General features: G+C 34.9%; 1 long non-coding RNA gene across 1 annotated transcript; it reads left to right on the plus strand.

The window, feature by feature from the left end:
- The first annotated feature begins 14,230 nt into the window (after nucleotides 1-14,230).
- LOC105272521 (uncharacterized) lies at nucleotides 14,231-15,218 on the plus strand. The gene is made up of 3 exons (XR_892779.1): nucleotides 14,231-14,291; nucleotides 14,792-14,858; nucleotides 14,946-15,218. It is a non-coding gene; the product is annotated as an uncharacterized lncRNA (long non-coding RNA).
- The last annotated feature ends 9,414 nt before the right edge of the window (nucleotides 15,219-24,632 follow it).

A 24,632-nucleotide genomic window follows, 5' to 3' on the forward strand; every position in this document is an offset into this window, starting at 1 on the left:
AGCACCAAAGGTGCTGTCTCCACAATTTATCAAGTGGGATTTCTTGGAGTCACACTCGAGTATCGCCGTGGGAGTGCCTAGCTGGTCTTTCCTACTGATGGGAAGAATCACCCAAGTGGCTTTCTTCCATTCTTGTTACTCATATTTCGAAAAGATAAAAATGATCGACGTGAGACAGACTCCTCACGTCACAGCCTATTCAATTTGAATTCCATTTTTAAACATAAACAAGAGGATTATGAAATACACAAATGTACAAAATCGTACTTACGGTAAGTTTTTTCAAGTATTTGAACAACTTCTTCAACTGAATCTTCATCATTACTTTTTAATTTTTTTACAAAATTATCCAGGTCCTTCCGTGCAGTACGTTCACCTTGTTCACATAATTTTTTGAAAATTTCAATTTTAGACACACCTATTTTTATCCACTCACTCACTGCTAGTTCCATATCATCACCTAAGTGTCTTTATGATGGAAAATGGTTTACGTATTTCTTAGAAAAAAATGATATCTCAGTTTTTACGTTTTTTTGCATTAAATTTTTAATGAAAACCAGTGAAACGACAAACTTCTAAATATTCATGGCCTTCATGATTCTCGTTGCAATGTTTGATTTCTAATGCGTCCCTCTTCTTGTTCGCACTAAATACTACACGACCTGAACAATTTCTTTTGATAGTTCTGTGAAACGATGAATAATAAAATATAGAGAAATGAAAAAAAGCACATAGAGAAAACTATAATGCTCTCTCACCACAAGTTCAGAGTAGTTTTGACCCGAAAGTTTAACAGTAAAAAAACACCAAATATAAGCTGTTTCAACCTTACGACTGTACCGAAAGAGCTGTTCAGATAAATTAATATTTGTGAGGACAAAATTTTTAAGCATGAAAGAACCTCAGAGGGCTCAGACAATAGCCAATGTTAAATTTACTTAAAAAGACGGATTGTTTTGTAATTAGTTGTGCTGTTGTTAAAATATCTAAACCTCAGCGTAAATTCCATTTAGTTTTTCTGTGTGGAAGAAATAAAATAGTTTTGGAGGAAAAAAATACCTAGATTGACGTATGCTTGGGGAACGAGAATGACGTTCTGGACCATATACACAAACACACGTTCTCCTCTTTTTTTTAAATTTGTTGCAGGCTTTTTCACCTTCTCTCAACAGTGAAGTGGAACGTTTGACGAACACTTGATTATTATCTGTTTGATATTCATTAAAATATCTTTCAAAAATTTCAGGACTTTCGTAAGTCTGTCCTTTTAAGACGTCTTCTTCCATTCTTCACTAGCTGTTCATGTTTATACACGTTGAAGTTAATTACTAATTTAAATAAACTAATTTGAAAAACTCATTTTTAAAACTAATTTTTATAACTAATTATTAAAACGAATTTTCAAAACTAATTTAATTTTAAATAAATGAACTAAAAAAATAGAGGTGAAAATAATGAAATTCACATACGCAATTTCTGCCACAATCACAGTTTGAAGTAATAATAACTCATTCGACGAATTGTGAGAAGGACTTCCCAATTGACAAAATGAGAAGTTTTACTGATTGAACAATAACCATTGTTTAAGTCCTGAACCTTATCAAATATGGTTTTGAATTCTCCCACTTGGGCTGCTACGTTTTGCCGTTTTTCTTATCGCTATATTTCAATGGTACATGCGTTCTATTTCATCGAATTCTTCAGGTTGGTGAAGCATAAGTAAATTCTTTGTTGTATTCAAGACGTGTTCTATCAATAATATAATAATATTTAAAAGAAATTATTCACAGAATAATTTAATTCCCCTTAGAAATCATAGTGAGTGCACATTATAAGTCCCTTGAAAGAGCCCTTTTTGTTAGATCAAGATGAGTAAAGCCACAGCTGAAAAACTCTTATGTGATGAAAAGCAAAAACAATGGAAACGATTCTCGTCTTATGACGACTTTTTAAAATGGCTGTCGATCCTGCAGCATGACCAAGGTCACCACTATTCTTGTTCCAAAGGCTCAAAGGGAATCAATTCAACAAGGAGAAAGATTTCAATTAATAGTCCAGGCAAATTAGGTCTAACATATGTGTTTCATAAAGCCAAGACGCTTTTTATGTAGAAATGTGTGTTTTGATCGTGTGATCAACGGGCAAGTAATTTTAAGTGATCAAAGTTTGTGCAATCCGAGAAAAAAATTAAAAACTACCCTCAAAAATAGTTTGTCGCGATTAACTTGCAAAGTACACTAGATACAGAAAAAAAGGTCGGATATATTTTGTAGAGCAAAATATTTCCGATAAAAAACATATGAAGCACTTCATCCCTATTTTGTACCGTTCAACCCCTACAGCCGTTCAAATGTACGATAGGCGAAAAAAATTGATAAAAAATGGAAAAAATGTCATTTTTCAATTTCAAATAATGGTAAAAAATATTAACAAATCTGAGTCATTATATTTTCATAGCAATATAATTTGATTCAAAAAATTATTATGAAATAGGAAGGGTAACTTCTAATCTAATTGATGAAAAAAATTTTTTTTTCCTCCATAATTTTTATTTTTAAATATGAAACAAAGTTGATTTGAAACATTTTTATAGACATGATTTTCCGATTCCACCCCTCAATATATCTCCGCGCTGAGAACCTCTACTCTTAGAGCCCACTATATCTATATATATCTATTAAACTATGTATAGTGTGGGTCACATTAGAATTTGTATCGCGTGTGCTGCCGTCTGATGGGATGTTTTGAGGAGAGTGTGTGGTGAGACGAGCGCAGTGGAGAGCGAGTCGTATGGAAGATAGACTCTAAGCATTTTTGTATTTGCGAACATTAAATAAACATTTCTATTGATTGTTCTATCATTGAGACCAGCTTTTATAACATGGTATCAGAGCGTGGTTGGCTTGACAAGGGAAACTAGGTGAGGTAAAGAGACTCGAGTGGGCAAGCAGCAATTTAACTGTGGAAGAAAAACGTGAGAAAACGTGGTTGGAAAATGGCGGACGACACAAGGTATGACGGTGTCCGTATTCCCATTTTCGATGGGTCGGAATACCAGAGCTATAAAACGAGACTATTTATGTTTTTAAAAATGAAAAAATGCAAAGTTGTGGTCGAACGAGAGAGAGTGACTATAGGAAGCCATGCCGACGATGCTACACAATGGGAAGAAAATGACATCAGGCCTGCAACTATATATACAGTACAGTGAGTAACAAACAGCTCGAGTATCTCAAGGGACTCACATCAGCCTACCAAATGATCAGAAAATTCGATCAAATGTATCTCAAGGAATCTACAGCACTCCAGATAGTAGCCAGAAACGACTTGGAAAATATCAAATTAAAAAATCATCCAAGTATTGAGGAATTTTTTCATGCCTTTGAGAAGGCTGTGAACGATTTAAAAGATGCTGGTGCGACCCTCAATGACCAAGAGGCATTGAATTACATGTTAAAAGCACTACCAGCTACGTACAGTTATATAGGTGATATAATTGACGTGTTGCCACAAGAAGAACGAACGGTAGATTATCTTAAAAGCAAAATCCTAATCAATGCAAAGAGGGAAAACAGTCAAAATAAACAAGAAAATGGATCCACAAACTCAAACGCATTTAACACACAAACGCAGGACAAAAGAACGTGCTACTCGTGTGGCAAGACGGGGCACATAAGCAAAGACTGTTGGAAAACCGCTACACGCGGGAGAGGCGGACAGATTAGGGACTCAAGCCTAGGACGAGGAAATTCACAGGGTCCAGGGAACTACAACTACAATCACAACTACAAAGGCAACGGCTACAGGGGCAACAATCATAGAGGCAACTTCAGAGGCTACAGTAGGGGCGAAGCAAACGCAACTTCCACACATCCACAGCATCAAGATATTTCTAAAGATTTCTCAAATGTCTTTCTAACAGAGGTAAATAAAACAGAAATTAATCAGATTCACAAAAGCTGCACAAATGAAATCGACTGGATCTTGGACAGTGGGTGCACAGATCATATAGTAAATGATGAAAAACTATTCGAGCAAAGTGTAATATTAGAAAAACCTGTAAATGTCAAATTAGCGGATGGAAGAGTTACGAAAGCAACCACAATCGGGAGAATTCGATCAGTCTTTAGAGTCAATAACCAGGAGCATGAAATAATAATGAAAAATGTCTTTTATGTACAAGGAATGAGCCAAAATTTAATGAGTTATGCCAAAGTCACTACTAATAACACCATAATTTCACATGATGACATCTCTAAAATTATTAACAAAAGAAATGAATTAATAGCAGTTGCTACAAAAAGGAATGATATTTATCGAGTAAAGAGTTTCCTCAAAGAATTAGACAGAATCCCAGAAGTTAATAGTAATAAAATTTCAAGCAATGAGAATGACAAAATAACTACAAAAGAGAGATGGCATAGAACCTTGGGTCACGTAAATTTTGATTATCTAAATATTCTAAGTAAAAACGAACTAGTAATCGGTATGCCCAACAATTTGGAAAAAGAGGAAATGAAATGCATCACATGTGTTGAGTCTAAAATGCATAATGTGCCATTTAAAAATGATCGAACGAAAGCCAAAGATATATTAGAAATTATACATAGTGATTTCCATGCGCCGCATGCAACAGTTGGAGTTAATGGAGAAAGATATTTTGTGTCATTTATCGATGAATATAGTAAATTGGCAAAAGTTTTTATTATTAAATCGAAATCTGAAGTCTATGACTGTTTAGTTGAATATGTAAATCTCACAGAAAATCTGACAGGTAAAAAGGTAAAAATTTTGCGCTGTGATAATGGAACTGAATATGCAAATAAAAGAGTTTACGACTTTGCTAAAGGAAAGGGAATTAAAATTGAGCCATGTCCACCTTATGTGCATGAACTCAATGGAGTAGCTGAACGCTTTAATCGAACGATCATGGATTCAGGGAGATGTTTACTGAAAGAAGCAAATGTAGATCGAAAATTTTGGCCTGAAATTATTACAGCTGCGACATATCTTAAGAACAGAACTCTTGCAAACACAACAGTAGTCAAAACTCCTTATGAAATATGTTTCGGGGTAAAACCAGATGGTAAACACTTGCGTATTTATGGCAGTAGAGTTTTTGTTAGAATTCCTGAGACATTAAGACGTTCCAAATGGGACGACAAGGCAAAAATGGGTGTTCTGCTAGGATACACAGAAGTCGGGTACAGGGTCTTAGTTAACAATAAAGTAATGACTGTAAGACATGTTGATATCATTGATAGGAGTGTAAAATGTGTAGGATTCAGAGCTGATGAGAAAGACAGTGTAAGATTGGAGGAGGACTTACCTACTAGAACTATCAAAACTAAAGATGAAACTCTAAATGAATACTGTATGGATGATAGCAAAGTTGAGTCTGAGTATGATTCAGCGGAATCACTAAACGAATATCAAAATAAGACTCCACTGACACCCTTAAGAAGATCGTCAAGAGAACGAAAACCAAATCCAAAATATAATGATGAAAATTTCCTGAACTATTACGTTTTCATTAATTGTTGCGACGTAAACACTCCAAGTAATTTCCAAGAAGCGATTGAGAGTGATGAGAATGAGAAATGGTCACAGGCAATGAAAAAAGAACTTCAGAGCATTGAATTAAATAACACGTGGAGCTTACTAAACAAACCTAAAGCAAAAAGGATCATTGATGTTATGTGGTTGTACAGGAAAAAAACACATGAGTTATATAAAGCAAGACTAGTTGCTAAAGGGTTTCAGCAAACTAATCAAATCGATAATACTTACTCTCCAGTTGCAAAAATGGAATCACTAAAAATTTTATTGTCATATTGTTGCCAAGAATCTTTATATATTGAACAGATGGATGTTGAAACGGCGTTTTTAAACGGTCAAATAGTATAAGAAGTTTATGTCAATCAGCCACAAGGTTTTAATGACGGTACAAATAGAGTATACAAACTACACAAATCATTGTATGGTTTAAAGGAGAGCCCTAGAAATTGGTATGAGTGCTTCCATGAATTTATTGTAGAGTTGAAATTCCGAAGAAGCAAATACGACTACTGTTTATATGTAAATGATGATGGACCAGACTCTGTCTACATCATAATGTTTGTTGATGACGTACTAATTTGTTGCAAAGATGCAAATAAGATCAGTGAAGTTAAATTAAAATTGTCAAAACGTTTCAAGATGAAGGATATGGGAAAAGTCAGTAGTTACATAGGTATTGATATTCACTATGAAGTTGACAGAAAAATAATGACCTTAAGTCAAGAAAAATATATTAAATCACTTGCAAAGAAGTATTCATTAGAAAATGCAAAACTCTACAAGACTCCGATGGAAATAAATCTTAAACTAGAACCTGCTGAACAAACGGTCGAACAAGTGAAATATCGCAACTTGATTGGAGAATTACTTTATATAAGTACAGGGACTAGACCAGATGTAGCTTTCAGTGTGAATTACCTAAGTCGTTTCCAAGGATGTTATGGTCAAACACATTTTAATTATGCTCTGAGAATCTTAAAATATCTGTATCTCACAAAAGATCTAAAATTAACTTACACAAAATCAAAAGGTAGAGAAGTGTTAGATTGTCTAGTAGACTCTGATTGGGCAGGCGACATAATTGACCGTAAATCCACGACGGGATATGTTATAAGACTATTTAACAATGTTATCTTTTGGAAATCCAGGAAACAAAAATCAGTAACGAAGTCTTCGACTGCTGCTGAATATGTAGCTCTCTCCGATGCTTTAACAGAAGTAACTTTTATTCGAGGTTTGTTGGAAGATGTTTTCAAAATTGTGTTTGATAAACCAGTTAGAATGTATGAGGACAACTCAGGAGCAGTAACTATTGGTAAGAATGGAAATTTGTCTATAGGAGCTAAGCACATTGAAGTGCAATATCATTATGTACACCAAAGTTATCAAGAAGGTAAAATTGACATTGTAAAGATCGACACAGAACATAACATCGCAGATCTACTTACGAAATCATTGGGAAAAACACAATTCCGTAAGTTGCGAACTTTGTTGAAACTAACATAAATGTATGAGATGATAAACGGTGATAAAATTCAAATGTGAAGAGGCGTATTAAAATATGTATAGTGTGGGTCACATTAGAATTTGTATCGCGTGTGCTGCCGTCTGATGGGATGTTTTGAGGAGAGCGTGTGGTGAGACGAGCGCAGTGGAGAGCGAGTCGTATGGAAGATAGACTCTAAGCATTTTTGTACTTGCGAACATTAAATAAACATTTCTATTGATTGTTCTATCATTGCGACCAGCTTTTATAACGATATCGCAAGGCTTTACTATATCTATAGATATCGCGTACGTTGCCAGCTACTTTGACGTCACATTTATGCTGTGTGAGTGCGCAGAATGACAACATTGGATATTTCAAAGCCCGAAAATGATGGAAAGACGCGTGAAAGTCTTTTCGCCAGTTGCTCTGTCTCTTTCCCTCGCTACCTCTCTTTCTCTCGTCCTTACTCGCTCCAGCAAGGAAGATAAGCGAATGATAAATGCTAAATAATGATAAGTGATGATTAATTAATTTATAAATAATAATTAATTATCATTTGTTAGATGATTATTGAGATTCGCACGAATAAATTTTCAATAACCATTTTTTTTAAATCATTAAATTTCATTTGATACGAAAATTAAAGTATTTTTTGATGAATAAATAAGTCCAATTATGAAGTTTTTTTGTGCAAATATTTCATACTATTAAACCAATTTCATTTTTTTGAGAAATGTTCGTCTGATTGTACTCGACATAGATCATTTTATCTTATAGAGCATTATTTTATAGAGCAGTTTTGGTAAAAAACAGAAAAATTGAAATATCTTGGCAAATTGGAACTAACCGGTATATATATTTTGATTGCTCCTTATAGCTGACATCAACACAAATACGTTAAAAGGGGAAAGAATCATATCGGTTGGATAGTTTTTGAGATATTCTAGAAATTAGATCTTGAAACGAATGAGAATTTCTCAAAAATGGCTGGATTCATTGGGCTGAAATTTGGCATACAGTCGTCCTTCATAACTATCATTTGACGAAATGACGAATTTTTCTGAATTTTTTGAGCCGGATTTTGACCACCAGATGGACAACCGCACATACACACGGGGTGATCAAACTTCTTATTTTTACGTTACAAACCGTTTTACATCGTTTCGAAGCGAAATTAAGAAATGGAAAAATAGATCGATTACAATGCTTCCATTCGGAACCAAAAAGGATTTAAATTGGCCCACTTCTTTTCAAGATATAAAATATATATCTTTTTATAGATATAACAAATCGAATATCTCCGGAACTACCGGGCTGATTGAGCCCAAATGAAATTAGAACCGTCGGTGTCAAAGAATGAAAATGTTTCCGAAATTTCAAGTTGATATGTCCATTTTTGCGGAGGCTGAAGCGCGTACAACAATGTTTTGGAAAAAAACAGAAATGCGGAAATATCTTGAAAACTTTGTACCGACGGCTGTATTGATTTTCATTGATCTAGACAGAGGCCATCGAGACGAACATTTTGAAAGAAAAAATAGTTCAATCGGCTAACTAGTTTTCCAAATATTTACAAAAAACGTTTAAAAAGGAATAGGCTTTTTCTCCGGAACTATTGGACTGATCGAGCCGATGCTACGGGCAGAGTTAGTCCAAAGTAGGATCTATAATTTGACAAAATTTCATATTTTTTTGAATTTTTTTTTTCCTTTTATTGTTGTATTTTCTAAAATTTAATTTCCAAAAATCGGCGAAAGGGGGAGGGGGGCATACAGACATGATCGCGAAACTTCGTATTTTTACGTTTCAGACCATTCTGCATCATTTTCAATGAAAATTACAAAAAGTGAAAATTTAACTATTCCAAAGCTTCCATTCGGAAGCAAAAGACATTCCATTTTTTAAGCAGAGGTTTCCTGAAATGACACACTGAAATGGAAGAAAAATTAGCAGGATCGGAGATCATTAGGTAGAAAAATTAATGAATTTACTAAATACATCGTTAGGTTACAATGTTTTTGGATTCGTAAAGAAAAGGCACTGTCGATAGAGACTGTATATGGCAATTCCCATACGCCCAAGGTAACGTTTACCATATGTTCAAGCCCTTTCTTGCCATACACACATGGAAAAAGCCATACACGTATGGCAAAAGCCATACGCACACGGCCATACGCACATGGCCTTTGCCATGCGTGTACAGCTTTTGCCATGCGTGCATGGCTTTTACCATACGTGTATGGCTTTTGCCATTCGTGTACGGCTTTTGCCATTCGTGTACGGCTTTTGCCATACGTGTATGGCAAGAAAGGGCTTAAACATATGGTAAACGTTACCTTGGGCGTATGGCAATTGCCATATACAGTGTCTGTAGAAACTGCCTTTTTTTTTACGAATCGAAAAAAATTGTAACCTAAAGATGTATTTAGTAAATTAATTAATTTTTCTACATAATGATCTCCGCTCCTGCTAATTTTTCTTCCATTTCAGTGTGTCATTTCAGGAAGCCTCTGCTTAAAAAATGGAATGTCTTTTTGCTTCCGAATGGAAGCTTTATAATCGTTAAATTTGGAGTTTTTGTAATTTTCATTGAAAATGATGCAGAATGGTCTGAAACGTAAAAATACGAAGTTTAGCGATCATGTCTGTATGCCCTCCCCCCTTTCGCCGATTTTTGGAAATTAAACTTTAGAAAATACAACAAGAAGAGAAAAAAAAAATTCAAAAAAATATGCAATTTTGTAAAATTATAGATCCCACTTAGGACTAACTCTGGCCGTAGAATCGGCTCGATCAGTCCACTAGTTCCGGAGAAAAAGCCTTTTCTTTTTTAAAAGTTTTTTGTAAAGATTTGGAAAACTAGTTAGCCGATTGGACTATTTTTTCTTTTAAAATGTCCGTCTCGATGGCCCCTGTCCAGATCAGGCATGGGCAAAATGCGCTCAATCGGCTCACCTAGCTCCCAACCTCAATTAGGCCAATGACTATAAAATAAGGGGTCCTATTGTACCGTGCAGGTAGTTGGAGGGGCAAGACCACGATGCTTGGGTCAGAGTGGGGGAATCGTTACGTCAGTCAACGCGCAAAAATTTGAATTTTTGAACGAAAAATATCAATATTTTTCTTGCTGCATTTTGCATTGTTAAAAAATATCAATTAATCAATTTTCCCTCGATCAACTTCCGCATAAAATTCCATTGAATAAATTACTCTGAATTGAATATTTCGGTAGCAAATTAATATTAAAAAATGTTAAAAAGATTTTTAAATTTTTGTTAATACAAAATTTTGTTAATACAAGATTTGTTCCAATATGAATATTGAAAGAATAAATAGATTCATACCAAAAATAGAGTTAAAAGAATCCGTTCATACAAATTATTTGAGAGAAATTTCCTTGCAGAACTTTCATGGTAAAAACATTTAGTTGTCTTCTTTGGCTCATATATCGGCAAAAAATAAGAAAAATAGATTAAAATGTAATGAAACATCCCATTCGTTTCAAACCCAGAGCTTTCTGTGGGACATTTCTATAAAAAAAACATTCAACTCCATTTTTGTTATGAATCTATTTATTCTTTCAATATTCATATTGGAAGAAATCTTGTATTAACAAAATTTTGTATTAACAAAAATTAAAAAATCTTTTCAACATTTTCTTACAATCACAAACTTGTATAGATTCCATAGAAATCTAATACAGTTCCAATAGAATGGATTTTGATTGAATTTTAAAGAACTGACATCTCATTTTTTTCCAATTTTTACGAAAATAATTATCCTAATATATAAAGGGAAGCATCGAGAATCTCGAATTGCACTCGAATGCCATCTCGAATGACAATCGATTCTTCAAAAGTCGAAACTCGAAATTAATCAAAAATAATTCGAATAGTCACCGCATAGCGGCGCTATTATTCCCTTTTATTAAAATCGATTCTTCAAAAACCGAAACTCGAAAACAATTGGAACCGTCGCCACATAGTGGCGTTATTATTCTCTTTTAAAATAAAGAAAAAAAATTGCTAGAAATTTTTCAATTAACACATTATTGAAAAAATACCACAAAGGAAAAACGAGTAAGAGGGATTCATTTCCAAAATTAAAATTTTTTTTCGAAGAAAAATTGAGGAATAAAAATTTCTCGAATTTTTTTATCAGGAAAAAAACTCCCATCATCTTTGAACTTAAAATTTGAATAAGTCGTTAGAATTATACCCGCCAAAAATGAGAAGCTAACATGCGTTATGAACACAGCAATGTCGTTTTCATGAATGATAGTGTTGTCATTTCCGGAAGTCAAGTATTGATCTTTCCGTGTGAATCTCCTAACGAGAGAACGTGCAGAAATTTCAGTGATAAAAATCATCCGCTATGGCTGCTGAAGAAAATGACCATCCCTTATCAACAAATGAGGAGATTGACGAGATTGAGTTCGGAGATAATATGGTGTAAGTAATTTTTTCGATTTATTCCGTCAACTTCAGCTAATTAATAATAATTCAGGTTATAAGGTAACACTTTGGCAAACCACGAGGTGAAATAAAATAAAGGTGGTATATATTTTTCAATTTGTTTCCGAATGACAAACATGTAAATTTAGAAAATTCTGGAAAATAATTTTTAAGCTAAAGTACTGCAATTATTTAATTATTTTATTACAGTGATATTACTGGGGCAATAATACGTGACGACCCTAATAGAGGAAGAGCAAATGCTGTTCGAGCCTCCAATCAGCCTTATCGAGTAATTCTCTCGAACATGAATGGGCGGAATATCAGAATCCTCTTCTGGGGAAAAAGGATTGCTGAGTTTCAAAGACGACTGATTGGTCAGGTATGTCTAGGACATTAATTCAGCTATTTTATTCATTCAGCACATCATTACCCATCACTTCACGATTTGTTGAGAAAAAAAATCCTCTTTTTCTATTTTTAATATATATTGCTATTCAAAAAAACATTACAAAAATTTAATACTATCTATCTTGATCACAGATTGTTAGAATCATTAGAGGAAAAGCAAATGAATCTAATCCACAATACAGAAGAAGAGAAGATAACCTGACAGCTTTTGAAATTTATATTCAACCTCACACGATAGTCTCCATCCTAAAGCCGATTCCTCAGAGTATTCCGCAGTCGATTGACTACAATGTTATTACTTTCGAACAAGCAGGACACTTCACTGGTCATGTGAGCCTCACGGGATATATTAAATTGCCCATTGAGAGAGTCACCACGAATAATTCCACTTATGGAGCTGGTATTATAACTGACGCTGCACGTTATCGATTATCAGTTTTTGTAACTGATTTTGACAAGAACGCCAGTCCCGAAATTGGTTCACATGTCACGATAACTGGAAATCTACGACGTAATGAAAATCAAGTCTTGGTCCTGCAGATTCCAAATATGACTCATATAACCGTCATTAATGATGTGCTCCTGACTGAACAGCAGATTAGAGCAGGATTTAGAGTTCCTGGCAGAAACAGACAAACTCCCGATGTTCCTAATATGCAACAGCGCCGGTCATTGGAAGAATCTAACAATGAAACAAATGCACCTCAGCCCTTAACTCAAAGGCCTCGCATGGAACTCCAAGGTGCAGATGCAGAGTTTCAGCCATCAAGAAATGGAATAAGTCAGGGCGGGATGGCGATTGTTGAGGTGGAGGAGGCACCAATTGACAGCGTCCAGGTCGGTGCTGTGATCGGTGAAATTGAAGAGGAAGCAGCTGACAGGATTCAAGTCAGGGCTGTGATTCATAACGAGAGGAATGGGAGGGTGTTTTGAAAGATTTTTTTTTATATCATATGTAGAAGTTCTCCAGTTTTTCTCCAGTTTTTTCTTTGCAAGTTAAATAATTATATTTATTGTTGTTATTAATAAGAAGCCTCGAGTCATTATGATAAAAAAAAACAGTCTGGTTTCAGGGATTAAAAAAGACTGAAAATAGTCTTAAATTAAACATAAGATTGATGAACACTTTTACGCATAAAAAAGTTATGGTATTATTAATGAAAAGATTTCAGTCGCTATATAATGTGCAGTTTTTCTCTTGGTAAAAAAAAGACTGAAAATGTAGTTGTAAAACCACGAGACTCTGAAAAAAATGATTCCATATATAATGTAGAAGATAACATCCAGGAAATTAAAAATCAGAACTATTTCAAGGATGTATTTTCTTAAAAAAAAAATGGAAAAAAGGACTGATTGAAAATTTTTTCAATTATAAATCAAAAAAATACAAAAATTAAATTATTTTACGTTTGATTTTTAACAATAGATAAAGCAGAATTTAATTGTTCAGTACTTTTAGATGTAAGTTGTTCTTTTTCTTGAAACATGTTTGTTGAATGAATGACAAAAAATAAGAACGATATTATTAATATTATAATCCACGATAATACGATTTTGTGTCATTCAAAAATCCGAGATGATGTCTCCGATGTATCTAATGGAAACGATTGTTAGATTTTCTCGCTTTTGGGAATTTTGATGTTCACAAGTTTGAAATTTGATTTTACTCATGAATGAATACTATTATGTTTTGAAGTTAGGTCGAAAATTACAAGTTTTTGGTATTCGATTGGTATTCGAGAAACACATTCTCGCAATTTACGTAATGTTGACTTATTTATGTCAGTCTTTAAATAATAAAATATTTTTGTATTCGAAATTGTAATCAAGTTCTTTACTCTCCCAAAACCGCATTAATCATTCCAAAAAAGATTGCAAATGTGTAAGAATTTACGTAATTTCATTATCGGCTCATTTTTTAAGGCTCATTTAGTGTAAAAGAAAAACATTAGAATAAAATAGTTATTCAACACTCAGAGAGTTATAATGCTCGGCACTCAACTTCATAGTTTTGACGAATATATGATCTCCATTGAATCGATGATCTTTGGGAGACTATCAACTGAATTGAACTCAAGCAATCGACAGTCATGAATCAATCAGCTAGCTCCTCAATGAATATTTTTTCAAAACTAAGGTAAAAGGGAGGATTAGAAATCACATCTCCATTATCCTGTGTCTGGAAAAAGAGAGAGGTACCACTTATGATGCCCTCTCTCGGTTAAGCTGGTATAACAGAAAATCGCGCCAGCGTACGTTTTGATATCCGTCTTATCTTTGGCGCCAATTATGATGGTATCATAACCTTAAAAGAACTGCCGAAACACGCAAATGTCTCTCATTTAGCAAAGTGCATAATTTTCGCGTTAAAAGTAAAGGTATGTAAATCAACTCGAAACGATGTTGATGCATTTACAACTATTGCAAACCACAATGAAATTTTCAAGAGGATGATAATTAATATTTTTATTAATTATATTAATAATTATATTATGCTTTCGAACTTTAACCTCCAAATATTAATTATCATCCTCTTGAAAATTTCATTGTGGTTTGCAATTGAAAAGTAATTATTGTGGTGCAAGAGTTCACGGAAACAGTAACTATCAACTTAATCATTCTATGAAAAATTATGGTGATTTATAAAATTCCTAAAAATGAAAATTTATTCTTCTTTTTAACTGAAAATTAATAAATGTGGTTGAGGTTTCAAGCAAATTTGGAACTCTATGGTCTTCTTACTGCTAAATTCTCTTCAGTGTCATTTTCCGGAGAATCAAGATATTTTTTTCAATAGTTAAGGTGGTTCTTACTGTCATACCCCAACATCAGTAAATATGCGCATGAACTAACTCATTTAATCATTGAATATTGGCAGCATTCTGTCCTGTCAGTCAGCAACTAGACGCCACTGCGCTATTCCGTAGAGGGGAAGGATACACTAGGTATTACTTAATTCGTATTATCTACAAGTCATCAAAATGACATGAATATTCGAACAGTATTGTAATCTACAATTATTTTCATTTCAGATACAACCCTCGTCGACGCTCATCATTAAGAGGGAGTGAACGGTTGGATATTACTCCAAGGAAGATCATATTGAGAAATTACATTGCCCTCGACAGGATTCTAAAGGCTTCAATCAGATTAATTAGATTAACCAAACTTATCAGATTAACCAGATTAACCAGATTAACCAGACTTACCAGATTAACTAGATTCATAGATCATCTAGGTCCGATTAATTAATCATAATCATTTCAATTGAATCTAAGTGAAAGATATAACTGATGTAATTATAAAATACGAAAAAACGAAAAAACCTTTCAGTCTCCATTAAAATTTTCTGTCCTTTTGAATAATAGTAATCGAAATAGTAATAAAGGAAAAACATGAAATAAAAAACTAAATTTCAACTGTATTTTTTTTTGCCATTACTTGATATAATCAAAAAAGTTTATTACAGAACATTCTCATTGCGACATCTTTTACTGTACTCATTCAACATGTCGAAACGGTCAGCGAATTCTGCATCTAATGTCAGCCAGAAAAGTAGATACAGATTTGTGCATGATATTGCATCTACGGGTACGAATGGCAATCGGTCTCATCCAATCTCAAATTTCAACGAAAGTTTACAGCAACTCCCATCAACTTCCACCGTTCCTCTCTTGACTACTACCGAACAAGGTGGAATTGTTAATACATCCATCTGCTCAAACCAAATATTATTAACACGACCAGCTAATGAACACTCAATATCAAATTCCACAATTACCGATAACAATAATCATTGTCGTCGTCGCGATTCAAAAACACAGAATATTGAATCATATTCGAGAGCTGAATGTCTTATTTCTCAAGTGCCCAAAGAATCTGATAAGTTGTTTTCAACCTCTACCAATTTCCAAAATAATTCAATGCTTCGATTTGATGATTTGTTGAGCAATTTCGAACAGCCTTCACGAATCATTCAAACCCCACACTCGATTCCGAAGGCCAATAAAAAGAAAATGACTATTAAAATTGTTTCTAATCAACCTCACAATGATAATTCACAATTCCGTGTGTCTCCATTGACAAATTTATCTCGAATTCCTCCAATACAAAGCAATAAACAATTCAAATACATTCATAATCTGACAAACTCTTCTTCAGCTTCGAATAATTCCCCAACGAACTCAATTCAAAATTCTGATAAAATAACTAATAACAATTCACAGAGTAATGGTTCTCGGAATCGGGATAAACTTCGATATTCCCATGAAATTATGTCCAATAACGATTCACGAAAATGCGAGAATCGACAAGATCATCATATCGCTCATAATGATGAATTAACAGCAAACGCTATTGATATTCCACTCCATCATTTGGGCCCTATGAATATACAATGTACATGTTGTGGTGCACGACACTTTCAAGGAGAAAAAGTGGCTAGCAAAACTACTTTTAATGATTGCTGTAGTCATGGTAAAGTGAAACTTGAGCCTTTGCCAGAACCACCGCCGATTTTGAAGCAATTATTCCATGGTGAGCATGAAAAATCGAATCATTTCTTCCAACGAATTCGTCACTATAATAATTCATTTTCCTTTGCATCATTCAATGCTAATTTAGTTCAATTCAATAATAGCCGTCGTGGTCCTTACTGTTTCAAGATTCAAGGGCAAATATATTATCAAATCAATACATCGCTATATCCAGCTAATGATGAATTACCAAGCTACGGACAATTGTTCATTGTTGATCCCAATGAAGCTACAGAATTTCGAATGGATTCTAATTCTCATTTGAATAGAGAAATTGTGCAAAGTATTGATAACGCAATGCGTCAACATAATAGTTTTGCACAGGCATATTACATGATGAAGGAAGAATTAGATTTGATGAAGATGCAAAATAATGGCCAAGAACCAGAACTGCAGCTTTTATTTACTTTGAAAAAAGGCCTCGACAAACGACGCTTCAATTTTCAAAGAACAAATGAAGTGGCAGCAGTTTTTTCGACTACCGCAGATGGCGATATTCCCGAATCATACGTGACAATTCGTTCTAAACATACCAAAGAATTGCAGTACGTGAGTACATTGGATCCAAATATTGAGCCTTGGACTTATCCATTGTTTTATCCATATGGGTCGAAAGGTTGGCATATGGAAATCCCACAAAACAGTCCCAGTCGTCGAGTTAGTCGAAATGCATATTTTAAATATCGAGCAGCCATTCGAGATGGACCAAATTATTTTCTCATGGGACGTCGATTATTTCAGCAATGGGTTGTAGACTGTTACGTGAAAATCGAAAAAGACAAGATGGATTATTTACGTAGTATCCAAAAGTAACTCAGAGTTGATTCATATGAGGGTTTGATGGAATATTTGAAAAACCGAGCGAATGGATCAAATGCAAGAATAGGAAAGATCTATATTCTTCCCTCATCACATATAGGATCACCACGTTACATGTTACAAATATATCAAGATGCGATGACAATAGTTCGAACATATGGTAAGCCTGATTTATTCATTACAATGACATGTAATCCGAAATGGACTGAGATTACGGACAATCTTGATGCTGGACAAACTGCAGCTGATCGACCGGATTTAGTCGCTCGTGTTTTTCAATTGAAAAAAGATGAACTCTTGAAAATGATCAAAGTGAAAAAGTTATTTGGTGATGTACAAGCCTATGTTTATGTAATTGAATACCAAAAGCGGGGTCTACGTCACGTCCATCTTCTATTGACCTTGAAACCGACTTCAAAAATAACTACTCCTGAAATTGTAGATAAATACATTTCTGCAGAAATTTCAAATCCAGTGGTAAATCCTCGATTACATGAAATTATAAAAACCAACATGATTCACGGCCCATGCGGAGATTGGTGCTTAGATGAAAAGGAAAAGTGTTCTAAGAAATATCCCAAAGCATTCTGTGATCAAACTACCATGGATGAAGATGGTTATCCTCATTATAAGCGTCAAAACACCGGATGTTATGCTCGTTCTGATGGTTTCACTTTCGATAATCGGCATGTAGTTCCACATAATAAACAATTGTTATCAACTTTCAGCTGTCATATAAACGTAGAAGTAGTGTCAAGCGTTAGAGCAGTGAAATACCTATACAAGTATATCTTCAAAGGACACGATGCTGCGGCCGTTGTGATTCAAGGTTCTGAATCAAGTCAACAGGTAATCGATCACGATGAAATCAGCAACTATATTGAAACTCGCTATGTTAGTCCTCCTGAAGCATGCGCACGAATTTTCAACTATGAAATGCATGGTAGGAGTCATTCGATCACGCGATTGCCAGTACATTTTCCGAATCAGCAAACAGTTATGATTGATGATCTACATGATGAGAATGCTGTTCAAGCTGCATTGAGAAAGGAAACGATGCTAACCGCATATTTTGCTTTAAATACACAAGATCCTGAGGCTCGACATTTCACGTATGTAGAGATCCCTTCTCATTATACATTTAAAAAAGTTAATGGTATCTCTACGTGGTGCGATCGCAGAGGAAGATTCAATGTTATCGGTCGTATGCACTCAATCAGTCCAACATTAACCGAGTTATTTCATCTCAGATTATTATTGTTGACTGTCAGAGGTGCACAGAGTTATGAAGATTTGAAAACTGTAAACGGGATAACCCATGAAACTTTCGTCGGCGCATGTTTAGCATTAGGATTAATTGAAGACGACGATGAATGGAACAAAGCTATGCAAGAAGCTGAAATTTGGATGATGCCTGACCAATTAAGACACTTATTTGCTCGCATATTAATTTACTGCAAGCCGATCAAACCTGAAGAATTGTGGGAGAAGTTCCAGGATGCACTGTCTCAAGATCATTCACAAACCATGGCTTCATCTCAAGCTCGGAGGAAAGCATATATCCGAATAAATACTTTACTCATTCAGGAAAAATCAAGTCTTTCAAAATTCCCGTCCATGCCCCAGATCACAGAAGAGGAAAGTACTGAAGACGACATGTTACCCGCTGAGCACCTGGCAATCGGTACGACTCAATATCAAAAGCTCAATGAAAAACAACGAGAAATTGTTGATAAAATTTTACAGATCATTTCAGACGGAAAATCGAATGATGAATTGCAATGCTTTTTTGTCGATGGGCCCGGTGGGTCAGGCAAAATCTTCCTTTACACAACTCTGTATCATTTATTGCGCAGTAAGGACAAAACAATTTGTACGATGGCATTTACTGGGATTGCAGCAACTTTACTTCCCCATGGAAAAACCGTCCATAGGACATTTAAGTTACCACTGGCACTCTACACTGAGTCATCCTCGACTATTAAAACACAGTCAAATGAGGCAGAATATCTTAGGAGTGTCGACTTATTTATCTGGGATGAAGCACCAATGGCACCGCGACATGCATTAGAACTAATAAACGTGATTTTAAAAGATGTAACAAATAGCAGCAAACCGTTTGGTGGAAAACTTATATTATTAGGCGGAGACTTTCGACAATTATTGCCAGTGAAAAAGAATGCTATACGTTGTGAATTGGTTGATTTATCGATCAAAAACAGCCATCTGTGGCCCTTATTCTCACAATTTTCTCTCACACAAAATATGCGCACACGGCTAGACGAAATCGACTTCACAAAGTTTATACTCTCTGTTGGTGATGGAAGCATTAATATCAATGATTCTGATATTTGCTTACCAGACTGTTGCATAGCATCTTCAAATACTGACATTGCTGAAGATATGTACGGACAAGTTATGAGAGATCGGCAATACGAAAAATTGGTTTCATGGACAATATTATCAGCGAGAAATGTTGATGTAAGTGACATCAACAAACGTGTTTTTGAATTATTAGACAAATCAACTGAGAAGATATATACCAGTATCAACACTGTTGAAAACTGTGATAATGGTGATATAGGTGAAGTACTTTTGCCAGAATATCTGGAATCATTGGAACCTTCAGGTTTACCTCCCCATGAGTTACGGTTGAGAACTAATGCCATCATTATGCTTATTAGAAATCTTTCTATTAATGAAGGCCTGTGTAATGGAACAAGGTTGCAAATATTGCAACTATCAAATCATCTATTGAAATGTAAAATTTTAACCGGTGATAAATCAGGAAATATAGTTTTTATCAATCGTATCACTCTCTATAGCGAGAATGATTATCCATTCACATTTGGGCGCAGACAATTCCCGATCAAACTGGCATTTGCTATGACGATAAACAAATCGCAAGGGCAAACATTCGAAAAGGTTTCCATAGATTTGAGACGAGATGTATTCAATCATGGTCAACTGTATGTTGCACTATCGCGGGTCCGATCTTGGGATTCATTGAAAGTATACTTAGGAAGTCAACGACAGTCAAACTTGGTTAAAAATTTCGTGTACAAAGAGTTATTCAATAGTCTGAAGTATTGAAATTTTTTTTGTTTAATTCAGATTCCATTCAGAGATACAGTTTTAACGAACCATGGTTAACCCGTATGGGTTTTCATTACGCATGTACAATACTGAACGGCACGAAATTATATATCGACTTAATATATAATTACACTTAACAGAATATTTATTTCACAAAACACGAAGAGTCATAACAAATATAATGAAGAGTATGATTGGAACAATATAATTGGTAATGAATCTGAATGATAATCATAAATGTTATCACTCATGTTATTACTATGCAATGCATGAAGGAATAATTATATTAGATCTGAGTTAAGCTTCTCCACGTTTAAATCATCTTGAAATGATGAATAATCGTAAATATTGGAAGCATCGGCAGCATGGAAAGCATTAACGCCGCAGCCGCTTGCGGCTAAAAACGGGATATCTTTTAATTTTTTTTTAGGAAATCATTGACTGATAAATTTTGAAATTGAACAAGTGACACATTAATCTTAACATTCATCACCGTGAGAACATTGACGAGTAATCAATTGTAAAAAAAAAGGAAGGAAATAAAGATAATGAAGTAGAAAAAGCTTAATAAGCAGGCATCAACGTCCCGGCCGCGGAGCGGCCGGGGCGGCGCTAATTCAATATTAAGGTAACGAAGAAATAATCAATTTCTGGCACCAAGATGTTTGAACCATTACCCCCGATACCCCCGATTATAATTTTGAATTATATTTTTGAATTATTCAATCATAAGTTCTGCTCATTATTATTGTAAAAAAAGAAAAATCCATTAAACAAAAACTAATCACTTCCAAATTCTAATTATGTTCTCCTAAATTCCACCAAGTTACCACCTAAATGTTTACGAAGAAAAAGGTAATTGAAAAATTACGTTTCTTCCAAGTGCACAGTGCCATCCTTTCAGACGTATTAGTAGATAATTCTGTCAGATGGAATAATTATGACAAGCACATTCGCAATACTTCTAATAAGTATTTTTCCACTTTATCAAAAATAAACTAACCAAAAATTACATCTATAGTTCTTCAAAAGTTATCCATTGTTAGAGTATAATATTTTTAATTAATTTAGGCTCGTCACTGAATTATTTTATGATTTAAAAAATGAATACATTTAGAATTGAATTTTTCTCTAATGAATGTTTGTCTCATGGTCGAAAATGCATTGTACAATGTTTTCAAGATTGTTTCATTTCCCATTTCTTAATAATTATTCCAATTGTCTGAAAATATCCGGACAATAGTAGGAAATCTCAGAAAATTGGAATGGACAATTGACATCTCCAATTATACAATTAGCGTAATGATAAGCAATTCTGTATACAACTAACCTCCAGTTACCATGAAGTATGATAACAACACAATAGAGAATACAACCATACCACTGGGTTTTACGAACCATGACGGTCTTTTAAGTTTCAAGTTCGGAACTTCGAGTACAAAGAAGGGAATGCGATAAACGAGATCCATTGTTGCTCAAATTGTTTGAACTATCTTAAATATCAGATAACGCCGCACGATATAACATACGGATCTTGCCCTTTAGTAAAAAAAAAGCATAGACTGGGAAGTGTCATGCCGGTGGGTTAAGGATGCGTTCTCATGTCAACTAACCACGGATTATAAGGGAGATTGCTAACTCCAATGACCACGGTTCAGCCGAAAATTGTCATAGCGGCGGCTATAGTACTAAAACAGACCTCCATGTGTTCAGCAGAAAAGGTACAATAATTAGGAAAACTATCTTCAGAGATTAAGGGGGATATTGCCAGCGCCTGTACAAAACCTTCAGCATGGTTAGAGCCCGTACCTGTAAGTAAAACAGGTCGCGAACCCGAAAGTGTGGATAATTTTCAGAGCCCATGAGCAGAGATAATAGAGGAGATCAGCAGCGCTTATAGCAAAGGTTCAACATGGATATTTCCTTGCGGGGACTGCGGAACTAAAACAGAGGCCGTACCCGTGAATAAGGCAGGCCACGAGGCCGAGAGTGTCGATAACGGCATCCGAGAGGTCGAGATAGAGTGGGGGGAAAGAAGGAGAATAGGAGGCGAAAGTGGGGAATTTTCACGGGCGAAAAATAAGTGGGGAACATCAAAGCGCTGAATAGACTCCGACTAATCCGTCCGCCAATTAAAAATCCATTTCTTTTGTCCTAATGAATATTATGAAATGGAGCAAGCGGTACTCGATGGGAAATTCAATCGTCCATTCACCAACACCCATTTCATCCCTTAATTGCTGTAACAAAAAAATAAATACGTCGATGAAAGTCACCCCGTTGAGGGTAACCCAGCGGTTTTCCAGCGCCGACTGGTCTCCGACTAATCCGTCCGCTAATTAACCATTAATCTCTTCTCCCCTAATTATTATTAAGGGATGAAACAAGCGATACTCGATGGAAAATGAAATCGTCCATCCATTGACACCCATTTCACCCTACAATCTCTGTAAGGAAAATATAAAAACATTGACGACAATGAAAGCGCTCTGGTAAACCGAATGGTGGGTTTGTTTACTCTCTCTTTCCCTTTCATATGTTCTCAACAAACACATACTCCATTCCGAGAATTGACGGGTGGAGTATTGGGAGCGTGTGAGCGCGAGAGAGCGAGGAGATAAATCCTCCACCGCCCCGAACAAAATTTGCGTCCTATTCGGCTTTTCAGAATCGCGACAGATTCTTTAGCACTATATGCTTGACAACGTCTTTTTTCCAGATTAAAACAAAATTCTACTTTTTATTCTCTTGGACTAAATCAATGAATTATGTTTGATGAAAACATTCGTCGCTTATTTTTCCGCGAATTGGAGTATCGAGGAAGCTACGTTCGAAAAAAAAACAAAGCATGTATTGTTTTTGAAGGCTCAGTTAAATTCCGTTCTTGGACAGAACAACATCGTTTAGTCCGACGGGCATTTAAAAAATTAACGCGGATTTTTGGGGTCGTTTTTTTTTAAATGCCGAGGAAAATTTCGTGTTGTGATGTGTGCGTCTTTAGGGGTTGTGAAGTGACATCGTTGGATGGAAACGCACACATCACGACACGAAATTTTCCTCGGCATTTAAAAAAAACAACCGCAAAAATCCGCGTTAATTTTTAAAATGCCCGTCGCATTATCCGTTTATCGCACAATATTTATTCCTCAACAGTATATTTATCGGACTACAGACATGCCTCACTTTTCAAAATTTGAGCAATAAGTTACATCGAGGTTTACGATGTCAATCCTTTCAGGATTGCCAATGATCCTCTATTTTAATTTACATAGGTTTAAAAATATGTATCCATTGATAAAAAAAAAGTGTAGATCATTTATTAATGACACAATTTCGTGAGAGGAGATTATAACGTTTGGATTTTCATATATTGGTAATAGAATTACTATACACTCCTGAGTATTTTATAAAACGGCCCTCATACATGGAAAGATATTTCTATAAGCATAGGCCATCAGCGAAATTCAATTAAGTACTAAGAACATTGGTGATTATCTCCCTTTGCAATTAATTATGAATGGATAATTTCCTAATCGATCCCTTATTCCGATAGAGTGGAGACAATATTCGGTATATTGATGAGGTAATGAATCGATCTTTAACAATGTCTGATGTCAGCGTATTTATCCATTTTGATATACATATTACTAAGTGGCGTACAAATGGTACCAAAAGATTTTTGAACCAAAGTCACTGCAAATAAACGACTTACCACTGAATGTCAGATACGCTATCATAGTGTCTTATAGTGATAAATATTATAATAGTAACTAGCTGTCGAGATAGTTACAATTAAATAGTTGCGCTCTTTGCATTTTTATTTTTGCTCTTTAGGTGGTAGGGACATTTGAGTTTTTTTAAGTTTCATGCATTGGACAGGGGAAAAGTGGCGGTTGCGGGTGTCGCTCTTCTAGCTCCGGAAAGTTGACACTCTGATGAAATAAATTAATTATTACAATAATTTATATCGTTTGCAAATGGTTTGCATGTGAAAGCTAGCTAAAAATTTCTGTTTGCAAGTGCTCCAAAATTTTTTTATGAATTTTTTAAAAAATTATAAAATGTGGTGCTATCTTTCCGAAAGTTGGCACCATATTTTCCGAAAATAAATGATAGACGGTTCGGCAGGGGCTTAATGGATGCGGAATCGTTTGCAAGAGATTGATAGTGAAACTATTAATAGTTTGCATTATTTTTCTTGTCATAAATTAATAATAACAGCTGGCGTTAAAAAGTGACAGGAGTTTCTGGCTTCAACGACGAGGGGGC

The sequence above is a fragment of the Fopius arisanus genome, unplaced genomic scaffold, assembly GCF_000806365.1.
Source record: "Fopius arisanus strain USDA-PBARC FA_bdor unplaced genomic scaffold, ASM80636v1 scaffold00196, whole genome shotgun sequence".
Taxonomy (NCBI): domain Eukaryota; kingdom Metazoa; phylum Arthropoda; class Insecta; order Hymenoptera; family Braconidae; genus Fopius; species Fopius arisanus.